This window comes from Notolepis coatsorum, assembly GCF_963971535.1.
Source record: "Notolepis coatsorum genome assembly, chromosome: 1".
NCBI classification, from domain to species: Eukaryota; Metazoa; Chordata; class Actinopteri; order Aulopiformes; family Paralepididae; genus Notolepis; species Notolepis coatsorum.
Window position 1 is genome coordinate 28,657,517 of NC_140165.1, and position 11,294 is coordinate 28,668,810.

Below are 11,294 nucleotides of genomic sequence, written 5' to 3' on the forward strand. Positions count from 1 at the left end.
CGAGGGGCTTGGAGTTCAATACTCCCTCGATCTCCGTGAGGACTGTCATTAGGACTTCTTCCGCCACAGTCTGGGCCCCAAGCACGGCGTACAGGGCTGTCTTTATAGAACGTACTTCTCGTTCCCAGGTTCCACCGAAGTGTGGTGCGTTCGGGGGATTAAACTGGAAGTCAATCTGGGATGGAGCGAGGTGGGTCTTAAGTTCTGGGCCCATAGCTTGGAAGCTCTCTCTCAGCTCTCTTTCTCCGCCTTTGAAGTTTGTCCCGTGATCAGACAACAATGTAGACGGTTTTCCTTTCCGCGATGTGAATCTTCGGAAGGCCATAAGGAATGAGTCTGTGCTCATGGTTGGAAGGAGTTCGATATGTATCGCTCTGGTGGTCATGCATTTGAATACAATACCCCACCGCTTCTCGGTTCCTCTTCCTTTCTTTATATACAACGGGCCAAAACAGTCCATGCCTGTGGAGTGAAAGGGCTTGTCGCCGAGTCGGAGGCGACAGGGAGGTAGGTCAGCCATCCGGGGTATGCTGGGCTGCGCGCGCCACTTTCGGCAGTCTAGACAGGTTCGCTGGAAGCGTCGCACTGCTTCTCTCCCTTGAGGTATCCAATAGCGACGTCTGATCTCCGCGAAGACTCTCTCTGTGCCTGCGTGGTGCACATCCTCGTCGTATTTCTTTATGATCAGCTCTGTGACCTTGTGTCGGCTGTTCAGGACTATCGGGTACTTAACGTCATCCGGTAGGTCGGCGGCTCTCCGCAGACGACCACCCACTCTGATGAGATTATGGGCGTCACTCTCGGGTGCCAGGTGGAGCAGTCTGCTGTCTGATGGGACGGGCTTTCCTCCCTGTAGACAGTCTAGCTCATCGGGGAACGAGTCTCTCTGGGCTCGTTGTAGTAGAAGAAGTTGTGCTTCTTCGTAGTGTGGCAATTCCAGGTGTAGGGGTGGCAGAATAAACAACACACAGACAGGTTGCAGTTCCCAAAATCATACTCTTTATTTTCTTAGTCAAATAATAACGGTTTGCTGTCGGCCGGGCGGCGTCTCCGCTCTGTGGCCTTTTGCCTTGCGCTGCTACGGGGGACTGAGAGGAGGCTCCTCGGCTCCATTAAGTCCCCCCTCTCCAACAGGCGCACCGCGCCGTGATTCGCTAATCAGGTAATCACTCTGATGGGTATTTAGTGACAGGTGCGTCCGGAAGCGGACGCCCAAACATGGGCAGCGCCCAGCCATTGGGTCGCCACATAGCGCCCATCAATCACCAAGCCCAGGGGTGGCTTGGGGTTGCCACAGTACCCCCCCTCCAGCTCCGACCGTCGGGGAAGAGCGTCCGACGCCCAACAGGCATCCTTCCTGGAGAGGGCGTCTGCGTTGCCATGCGCCACCCCTGACCTGTGAATGACAGAAAAGTTAAATGACTGTAACTCCAGAAACCATCGAGTCACCCTGGCATTGGTCCCCTTTGTCTTGGCCATCCAGACTAGGGGGGCGTGATCCGTCACCAGCGTGAAACGCCTCCCCAGCAGATAATAGCGGAGCGTCTCCAGTGCCCACTTAATTGCCAGACCTTCGCGCTCCACCGCAGAATAGTTGCGCTCGTGTGGCAGCAGCTTCCTGCTCACATATAAAATCGGATGTTCCTCACCCTCCAGTTGCTGGGAGAGGACCGCTCCCAGTCCCACCTCTGATGCGTCTGTTGTACCGTCATCTCCTTGTCGAAGTTCGGGGAGATCAGCACCGGTCCCGAACAGAGGGCAGTCTTGAGGTCCTCGAACGCCGCCTCCGCCTCCGGTGTCCACTTCACCGTGAACGGCCGCCGCGCCTGGGTCAGATCTGTGAGGGGAGCAGCGCGAGCAGCAAAGTTAGGGATAAACCTCCTATAATAGCTCGCTAGCCCATTAAATGTCCTGACCTGCTTCTTGGTTAAAGGGCGAGGCCACTCCCTTATTGCATCAATCTTCCTCTTCTGCGGTTTCACATTGCCCCGGCCTATTGTGAACCCCAGGTACTCTGCCTCTTCTAATCCCAGCCTGCATTTCTTTGGGTTGGCGGTGAGACCCGCCTCCCGGAGGGCCCCCAACACCGCTCTCACCTTTTGGAGGTGGGTGTCCCAATCTGACGAGTGGATGATAATGTCATCGAGATATGCGGCTGCATACTCCCGATGGGGCCGTAGTACTCTGTCCATCAGCCTCTGAAAGGTAGATGGCGCCCCATGCAGGCCAAACGGGAGAACTTTATAATGGAACAGCCCATCTGGGGTGGAGAAAGCCGTCTTCTCCCTTGAGGCGGGGGCCAGAGGGACTTGCCAATAACCCTTCGTTAGGTCTAGTGTCGTGATAAATCTGGCCAGGCCCAGTCTGTCAATGAGCTCATCCACTCTAGGCATGGGATAGGCGTCAAACTTTGAAATTTCATTAAGCTTCCTGAAATCATTACAGAACCTGGTTGTTGAGTCGGGTTTTGGCACTAAAACAATAGGACTGGACCACCCGCTATGAGACTCCTCAATTACTCCCATCTCCAGCATGACCCGCACTTCTCTTCTGACTGCCTCTCTTTTTGCCTCTGGGATACGATAGGGCTTCAGCTTTACCTTGTCTCCCGGGCTGGTAATGATGTGGTGCTGGGCCAATGTGGTGCGGCCCGGCGTGGCCGAGAACACGTCCCGGTTCTGTTGGACCAGCTCCCGAAGCTCCTGCCGTTGGGTCGGGGACAACTGTTCCCCGATGGGAACATCGGCCGCCTCTGCCACCTGCTGCGCAAAAGGGGGAAGAGGGGGGGGCGAGAACAACACATCCCGGGCATGCCATTTCTTCAACAGGTTAACATGGTATAACTGTCGATGCTTCCTACGGTCGGGCTGGTGGACCTTGTAGTTGACGGGACCCACTTTCTCGATTATGTCGTAGGGTCCCTGCCATTTGGCTAGGAATTTGCACTCTGCTGTCGGTACCAGTACTAGGACTCGGTCCCCCACATTAAACTCCCGTGGCTGTGCGCCCCGGTCATAAATGCGCTTCTGTGCGTCTTGGGCCTGTTGCATGTGTTCTCTCACCACTGGCCAGAGCGCCTTCATCCTGTCTCTCATTACCTGCACATGCTCTATGAGAGACCGGTGGGGCGACGGCTGTTCCTCCCAAATCTCCTTTGCGATGTCCAGGAGACCCCGCGGCTTGCGGGCGTAGAGCAGCTCAAATGGCGAGAAGCCAGTGGAGGCCTGTGGGACCTCACGCACAGAGAACATCAGAAAGGGCAACAACTGATCCCAATTCTTCCCATCCTTCTCCATCACCTTCCTTAGCATGCTTTTCAGGGTCTTGTTAAAGCGCTCGCACAGTCCATCCGTCTGTGGATGGTATATGGAGGTTCGTAGCTGTTCCACTTTCATTAGTTTGCACATTTCTTTCATGACCCGCGACATAAAGCACGAGCCCTGATCCGTGAGAATAGAGTCGGCAATTCCCACCCGACTAAACAAATGAAAGAGCTCCCGTGCCACAATTTTGGCCGTCACCGTGCGTAACGGGATGGCTTCGGGGTAACGGGTAGCATAATCTATGATTACCAGTATATACTGGTGGCCTCGGGACGATTTAACTAGAGGGCCCACTACGTCGAGGGCAATTCTTGAGAATGGGGTCTCAATGATGGGCAGCGGGATCAGAGGACTTTTATATTGTACCTTTGGTGCTGCGCGTTGACACTCTGGGCAGCTCCGGCAATAGTCCTCTACCGCTCTCTTCATGCCCGGCCAATGGAAACGCGCCCTTATGCGCTCCATGGTTTTGTCCACGCCCAGGTGCGCTCCGAGGATATGTGAATGCGCCAGCTGGAGTACAGTGGGAATAAAGAACTTCGGTACCAGCAATAGATCCCTAACCTCATCATTCTTTTTTACAACTTGGTACAGCAATTGTCTTTTTATTGCAAAGTGAGGATATGGCAGGTTACTCACCCCCTCCACGGGATTTCCATCTATGGTCTTGATATTCGCCCGGGCCTGCGTTAGGTTTGGGTCTTCCAGCTGGGCCGTTCCGAACTGACCCCCCAGGTCCCTCCCCACCTCGTCCGCCTGGGGGAACTCCGCAAAGGGGTCCTCGTCACTGTTATCCGTCTCGGGGCCCGCTTGGGGCGCTGGCGCGTCGTCACCCACACCTGATGCCGTCTCTGTCTCACTCCCCGGTATATCCAGGGGTTCCGGCGCGTCGTCACCTACATCTGAGGCCGTCTCAGTCTCACTCCCCGTTACGTTCAGAGCACACACCTTCGGCTGACGTAACCCTTTCTTCTTCCTCGGTTTACCCGTAGAGGGTGGGGTGCGCGGGGAGATGACGGCTGAGCACAGCTGGCGATACAGGGGGCAGTCTCGACCAATCAGCAGCGCTACCGGCAGGTTAGGTATGACGCCGGCTGTCATCGAGCAGACCCCCTTGGTGGTTGTCAGGGTGATCGGCGCTGTAGGATACAACTTTGTGTCCCCGTGCACACAGGACACTGACACTTGCGGAGCCTCTGCGTCGCAGTGTGCCAAATGGGGCTGAACCAGCGTTATGGCACTACCCGAGTCCAGGAGCGCTACGGCATCTTTGTCGTTGACGCGCACGGGTAAAAGTGTTGCCGATGTTTCCTTATGGGCCCAACAGGCTGCGCCATAGTTGCACGTCTTTCTGCGGGGGTCTGAAGCTGCCGCCGATGGCATGGACACATCCCGGCCTGGGCAGTTCCATGAGAGATGCCCGGGCTCGCCGCAGTCGTAGCAGCGTCTTTGGTCCTGGTCGAACAGCGGTCTTCTTCGGGGTAGTTCGGGCTCACCTGCGTTCCCTACCCGGCCCCTTGGGCTGGGCTCGTCGGGACCCCTCCTTGTTCTCGGCCGCTCTGGCTTTTCCCCTCGCCCCCCTTTGAGTAACTCCCGTGTTACCTGGTGGGCCTCCACAATATTCACCAGCTGCTCCACGGAGCGGGGGTCCGCTTGACTCGCCTGCTTCTTCGAGTCATAGGGGAGGGCTCTGACAAAGCGGTCCATAACAATCCGTTCCAAAACCGTGGGCCCTCCGGGGTCAGTCATTAGCCAGGCTCGGCTTGTGCGGACCAGGTCGTGCATCTGGGAGCGCGGGGAGGCCTGTGCGTCATACACCCAGTCATGGAACCGCTGCGCGCGGGACTGCAGACTATGGACGTACCGGGACAGAATTTCCTGCTTTAGCCGAGTGTAGTTCCCGGCTTGCTCCGGTGGCAGGTCCTGGTAGGCCTTTTGTGCATTACCCGACAGGAAGGGGGCCAGCAGTCCCCCCCAGTCGTCTTCGGGCCAGCCCTCCCGGCCGGCGGTGCGCTCAAACGCCAGGAGATAGGCTTCTATATCCTCCTGCTCCGTCAGCTTGGGGATGAAGCGCCCGGGGTTAGGCCGCGTCCCGGCGGCCCCTTCCTCCTGCCGGTGAGCGGCCATCCGCTGGAGCTCCGCGTGGATCATCCCCGTCTGTTTCCTCTGTTCGTGCAGGGCCTCTTCGTGCCGGGTCTGTTGTTCCATGCTCGCCTGTACAAGCTGCTGCACCAGCGCGTCCATGTTTTTTCCGTTATTAAATTTATATATTTTTTTTCTTTTTTTTTTTCTTTTATTCTATTCTGATAAAGTCTATTGTTGTTTATTCTGCACCCCTGATTGCCAGTAGACTATGCCCGCATTCTCCACCACTGTGGCAATTCCAGGTGTAGGGGTGGCAGAATAAACAACACACAGACAGGTTGCAGTTCCCAAAATCATACTCTTTATTTTCTTAGTCAAATAATAACGGTTTGCTGTCGGCCGGGCGGCGTCTCCGCTCTGTGGCCTTTTGCCTTGCGCTGCTACGAGGGACTGAGAGGAGGCTCCTCGGCTCCATTAAGTCCCCCCTCTCCAACAGGCGCACCGCGCCGTGATTCGCTAATCAGGTAATCACTCTGATGGGTATTTAGTGACAGGTGCGTCCGGAAGCGGACGCCCAAACATGGGCAGCGCCCAGCCATTGGGTCGCCACATAGCGCCCATCAATCACCAAGCCCAGGGGTGGCTTGGGGTTGCCACAGTAGTCAGCTGCTGAAATGTCAGTGGTGGGCTGAATCTCTGGGTGGTGCCACAGGAATGTCTTTAGCTGCGCACTCTGTAGGGTGAGGCAATCATCTATGTTGGGGTCTGTGGAGGCGACTGTGCTCAATCCACAGAACATAGGTTTCTTGTTTTCAGCCTCCTCTTTACTCGCCTCCCGTGGGGTGGGCGTAGGCCACTCTTCTTCCGGGAGCTTGAGGAACTCTGGTCCGTCACTGTAGATGTTGTGACGGGTGAGGTCATCTAGGGACATTCCCCGGGTGATGACGTCAGCTGGGTTGTGTTTGGTGTCCACATACCGCCAGCTCGCTGCTTCTGTTAACTCTTGAATCTCTGTGACTCTGACTCCCACGAAGACCTTGTATCTGCATGAATCAGACTTGATCCATGTGAGTACTGTCGTAGAGTCTGACCACAAGATTGTTCTTTGCACCGGGATGGTGAGTTCACGTTGGATTAACGTGGCTAGATGCGCTCCTGCTAGGGCTGCGCAGAGCTCTAGACGCGGGATAGATTGTTGCTTTCGTGGGGCTATTCTTGAGCGAGCCAGGATGAAAGCGGTGTGTATCTCTCCTCCCTTCTCTTGGGCACGCAAGTAGGCCACAGATCCATAGGCTACTTCGGAGGCGTCGCTGAAGACGTGTAGATCCATCTTGCATGTCTCTGGCCTCACTGTGGGTGGGAAGTAGCTGCGGCGTATGTTGACGCCTGGGAGTGAGCGGAGTTCCGTCTCCCACTCTCTCCATGTGGAGGCAAGGTGTGCGGGTATTGGGTCGTCCCAGCCCTGGTCCTTGTCCCATAGTGTTCGTACAATCATCTTTGCCCTGGTGGTGTAAGGTAGAATACATCCCAACGGGTCATATTGTCTGGCGAGTGTTCTGTACACACTCCGTCTGGTGGTCGGTATCGCCGTCGACCTTCCCTGCTCCGTGGTCAGGGGTTTGTGTCTATAGTGGAGCGAGTCTGTTTTGAAGCGCCAGACTAGTCCTAGTGTCATTTCTTGGGCTTCTCCTGGGATGGTCGCCATCCAGGTCTCGCTACTGGCTGCCTTGTCCGCGGGGGAGAGGCTGCGCAATACTTGCGGGTCGCTGCTGGCCCACTGCCTGAGATCAAAGCCGCCTTTAATCAGGGAGGCGCGTAGCTTGAGTAGGAGAGCCTCGGCTTCTTCTTGGGTCAAAACGCTTTGTAAACAGTTGTCCACGTAGAAACTGTTCTTCACACTGTGTCGGACCTCTTCATCTGCTGCTGGGTCCTCTGCGACGTGTTTCTGCAGTGCAAATGTAGCACAGCACGGGCTGCATGTGGTTCCGAAGGGGAGGACTTCCCATTGGTAGATGGCTGGGTGCTCATCTCCGATCCTCTCTCTCCATAGGAACCGCAGTAGGGGCTTATCCTCCTCCACTAGTCTCACCTGCAGGAACATCCCTTTGATATCCCCGCTGATAGCCACCTTGTCCTGGCGGAAGCGTAGTAGCACGCCTAGTAGAGAGGGGCCGAGTGTGGGGCCGGGCAAGAGCTCTTTATTCAGATTCTGGGATCCGATCTGGTAGCTGCAGTTAAACACAATGCGATCCTTGCCGTTGTGGTGGACCTTGTGGTGCGGCACGTACCATGATTCGGTCGTCTGATCGGCCTCTTTAATGTCAATCTTCATTACGTGTCTCGCTGTGATTAGCTTCTCAATCTCAGCGCGGTACACACTCTCTTGAGCGGGGTCTTTGGCTAGGCGCCGCTCTGTGTTCAATAGATACCGCTCCGTAGCTTCTTTCGTGGCGTGAAAGGTGGGCATTCCCTCTCGCCTCAGGAGTGGAGTTGCGGATCTCATCACTCCGCCGACTGTGACTCTCTTTGTCCCTTGCTCGAGGAGGTTTATGGCGTAAATGTCTTCTTTAGAACGAATGTCTTTCTTTTCGTTCTTAAAGGGCATTGTCTCTAGTGTCCATAGCCTCTCGACATGCTGCAGGAGAGTGGTGTCTTCTTCTGTCACTCTGGAGTGGAGGCAGCTAGTGGCTGCTGTTCGGTTGAGAGATTTAGCGAGGGGGCCTTGTAGTGTCCATCCTAGGCGGGTCTCGACTGCTGCAGGACAGCCTCTGGGTCCTGTATGGACCCGGTCTATCGGGACTATGAGGTCTGCATGGTCGGAGCCTATCAGCAGGGTCGGGGTGGCGCCGTCTATGAGCGGGATAGGTAGTTGACGCAGGTGCACATATTTATCCATCAGCTTGGCGATGGGGTAGGTGTACTGTGATAGTCCTATTTCTTGGCTGGTGAAAGCATTTGTAATCCTATACCGTCTCTCTGGCTGCCCGCTTGCTGCGATAGTGAAGGAGACATTCTCGCCTTTTATCGTCTTTAAATCTCTTCTTATTGTCCGAATCGTCATCTGGTTCTCGCTCCCCCGCAGTCCCAGCTGGGCCGCAGCGGATGCGAGGAGAAGGGTCTTCTCTGACCCGTCATCAAGGACGGCGTAAGTGTCCATGACTTTATCTTGGTGGCTCAATGTTACACGGACTACCTTTAAGAGCACCTGGGCGCCGCTGCTGCTGGCGGGGTCAATGTACATGACACTTGCCTTTGTGCTGCTCGATGGTGCAGGTGCAGGCTTTCTTCTGTTACTGTCGTGTAGGACATCTAGGTGGGCTCCGTCACACCGACTGCACCTCTTCTTTAGGCGGCACTCGGCTGCCATGTGACTGCGCGCACATCGGTAACAGCGCCTGTTGGACTTTATCCATTGACTCACTTCTTCTGCATTCATCTTCTTGAACAGGTCACATTGTGACAGCCAGTGTTCCTTCTCGCAGTACGGGCACACCATCTTCCACTTCTCTTTTCTCGAGGGGGTACTGTGGTTCTTACTGCTCGGTACTGATTCTGATTGGTGCATGACAGTCACTGATCTTCTTCCATCGTTTACTCTCCTAGGTCCCTCTCTGGAGCTTGGTGTGCTCCGCACGAATGTGTCCAAGCGTAGGCTGCTGACTTCTCTCGTCAGGAAGTCGGCTAAATCGAGGAGGGATGGTTCGGGACCGTTAGGATCACGGTGGTCTCTTTGCCGCCTAAAGCGCTCTTGTCTGGCGGGCGGCAGCTTCTCTAAAATCCTCTCGACGTTAGAGTTGGCGTATAGCTCGTGCATACCCTTTTCTCGTTGCGCTCCCAGCATCCCTACCAGGGACTGCACTTTTATAGACAGGTCGTCTAGTGAGCGATTGTCTGTTGCTGGGGGTAGGCGATCAATATGCCTTATCTCTTGGATTACGTAATCCCATATACGTCCATATCTCTGGTCCAGCGCTGCTAGAGCCGCGGTGTATGGGGTCGTAGAGGTGGCATAGGCTAGCGCTATATTGTGCGCTCTGGGTACTTTCAGGTGCTTCAGTAATATTGCATACTTGTGGCGTTCGTCAACGACATCCACCATCATTGTCTCTAAGCACATCCGGAGCTCCGTGTACTGTGCTCGATTCTCATGGGTGAAGTCTGGAAACGTCGGTGGGCCAATGTATGACGCCGTGGATGGCTGGCACATCGGTGAGCGTTGGGAGAGAGGCCTCCTAGGCGAGTATCCTCTTGCGCCTCTCTGTGGGCTGGTACCGGCAGGGTACCATGGCCCGCTGGTCCAGGTGCTGTTCCTCGGGGCTGGTCGTGCGTCATGCTCACCCGTGAATAGAGTCGGGGGTCTGTAGCGCAGCGCCGCGGAGGTATAGCCTGGGCTGTACTGGACCTCCTGGTCCGGTGGAGTACTGTGCTGTCGTCGGGCTTGGTTCTCCTCCTCTCCCTCTTCTTCTTCTGTCAGGTCCTCTAGATCCTGTAGTCGTTTATTTAGCCTCTCCGCAGTGTATGCTGCTCCTTCCTTGTAGCTGGGTCTCGCTTGGACCGGTCGGGGAAGGGGGTCTGCGGGGGGTATAGGCTCTCTCTGGTGGTCAAGTTCAGGGTCGCTTGGTCGGTTAGGGGATGCTGCCCTTGACTGTTGTCTCGACGAGGCCCTTGAACCCCTGGCGGAGGGAGAGGGTGTTGCCTTGGCGATCAGCTGCTCCATTAGCTGCGCTTGTAGTCTGTCGCGCTCGCCCTGTAGTCTGTCGCGCTCGGCTTCGCGCTGGATGAGAGCGATGTCGCGCTCTGCTTCTCTTTGGGCACCGTCAGCGGCGCGCTGGGTGTCGGACCGGTCTCTTGCCATATTCTCTTCCGTCTGAAGGCGTCTCATCTCCAGGCGTATGTGCTCTTCTTCGCTCCGCTGCTGTGTTTGGAGTCGATCGCGTTCACCCTGAAGTCGATCGCGTTCACCCTGGAGTCGATCGCGTTCGGTAGAGGCTGTCAGGCTGACGAGGAACGCCTGTGACAGCATCCTCTCCGCCTCGCTGGGGGAAGACGCTTGTAGAGGTGAGCCGCTCCTGGCTGTCCTCGTTGGGGAGTCCTGGAGCTCTATCTCCTCGGCGCTCTCCTCATCTTGTTCCGTGCAGGGTTCCACCTCTGGAGGGTTGTCTTCCTCCCGGAGCTGGTCGGGGACTACTTCTTCGGTATTGGCGGGGGGTAAAGGCATGTCTGTTCCCTCCTGGTCCCCACCGTGAGCTTGGTCAGTTACATTAGAACCCACTAGGGCCTCTGTGGTCAGGGTAACCTGGTCGTTAAGGTCAGACATAATTTTACTTTCTACTTTTACCGCGTTTACCGTCTGTAGAAGGCTAGGTAGTTGACTGACAGCGTAATCCTCTAAGTACTGAGGTGTCTGTCGTCTGCGCCGCGGGCGTTCTACGTTAGGAGGACCGTTTCGTGGAGTGTTCATCATAGGCCATTTCAATATTAATAACACTATATTAATATTACACTAGTTACCCTCCGGCTCGAAGGACCAATTGTAACTGAGGGGTACAATTCCCTGACTGTATTGATAAGTATGGTATTGTTGTGAAGGGCCAGATTAAACCGAATATATATATTTATTTATATATATATATTTAATTGTATTTGTATATTCTCTAATATTCCCTGATATCCCTTGTATATTCCTTGTACAATATGCATTGAATATCCATTCTAGCCTACTGAACATCCCATAATGGTCTCCATTCTACTATTGGTCGAGACCTTGGTGCCAGGCTGCCATACCCCTCAGACCCAGTTCAAACGTACCGCTCCACATGTACGAACAAGTCCTAGTTCCGCGTAGGAATCTGGCTACCGCACCACTAATGGGACTATTTGTTCATA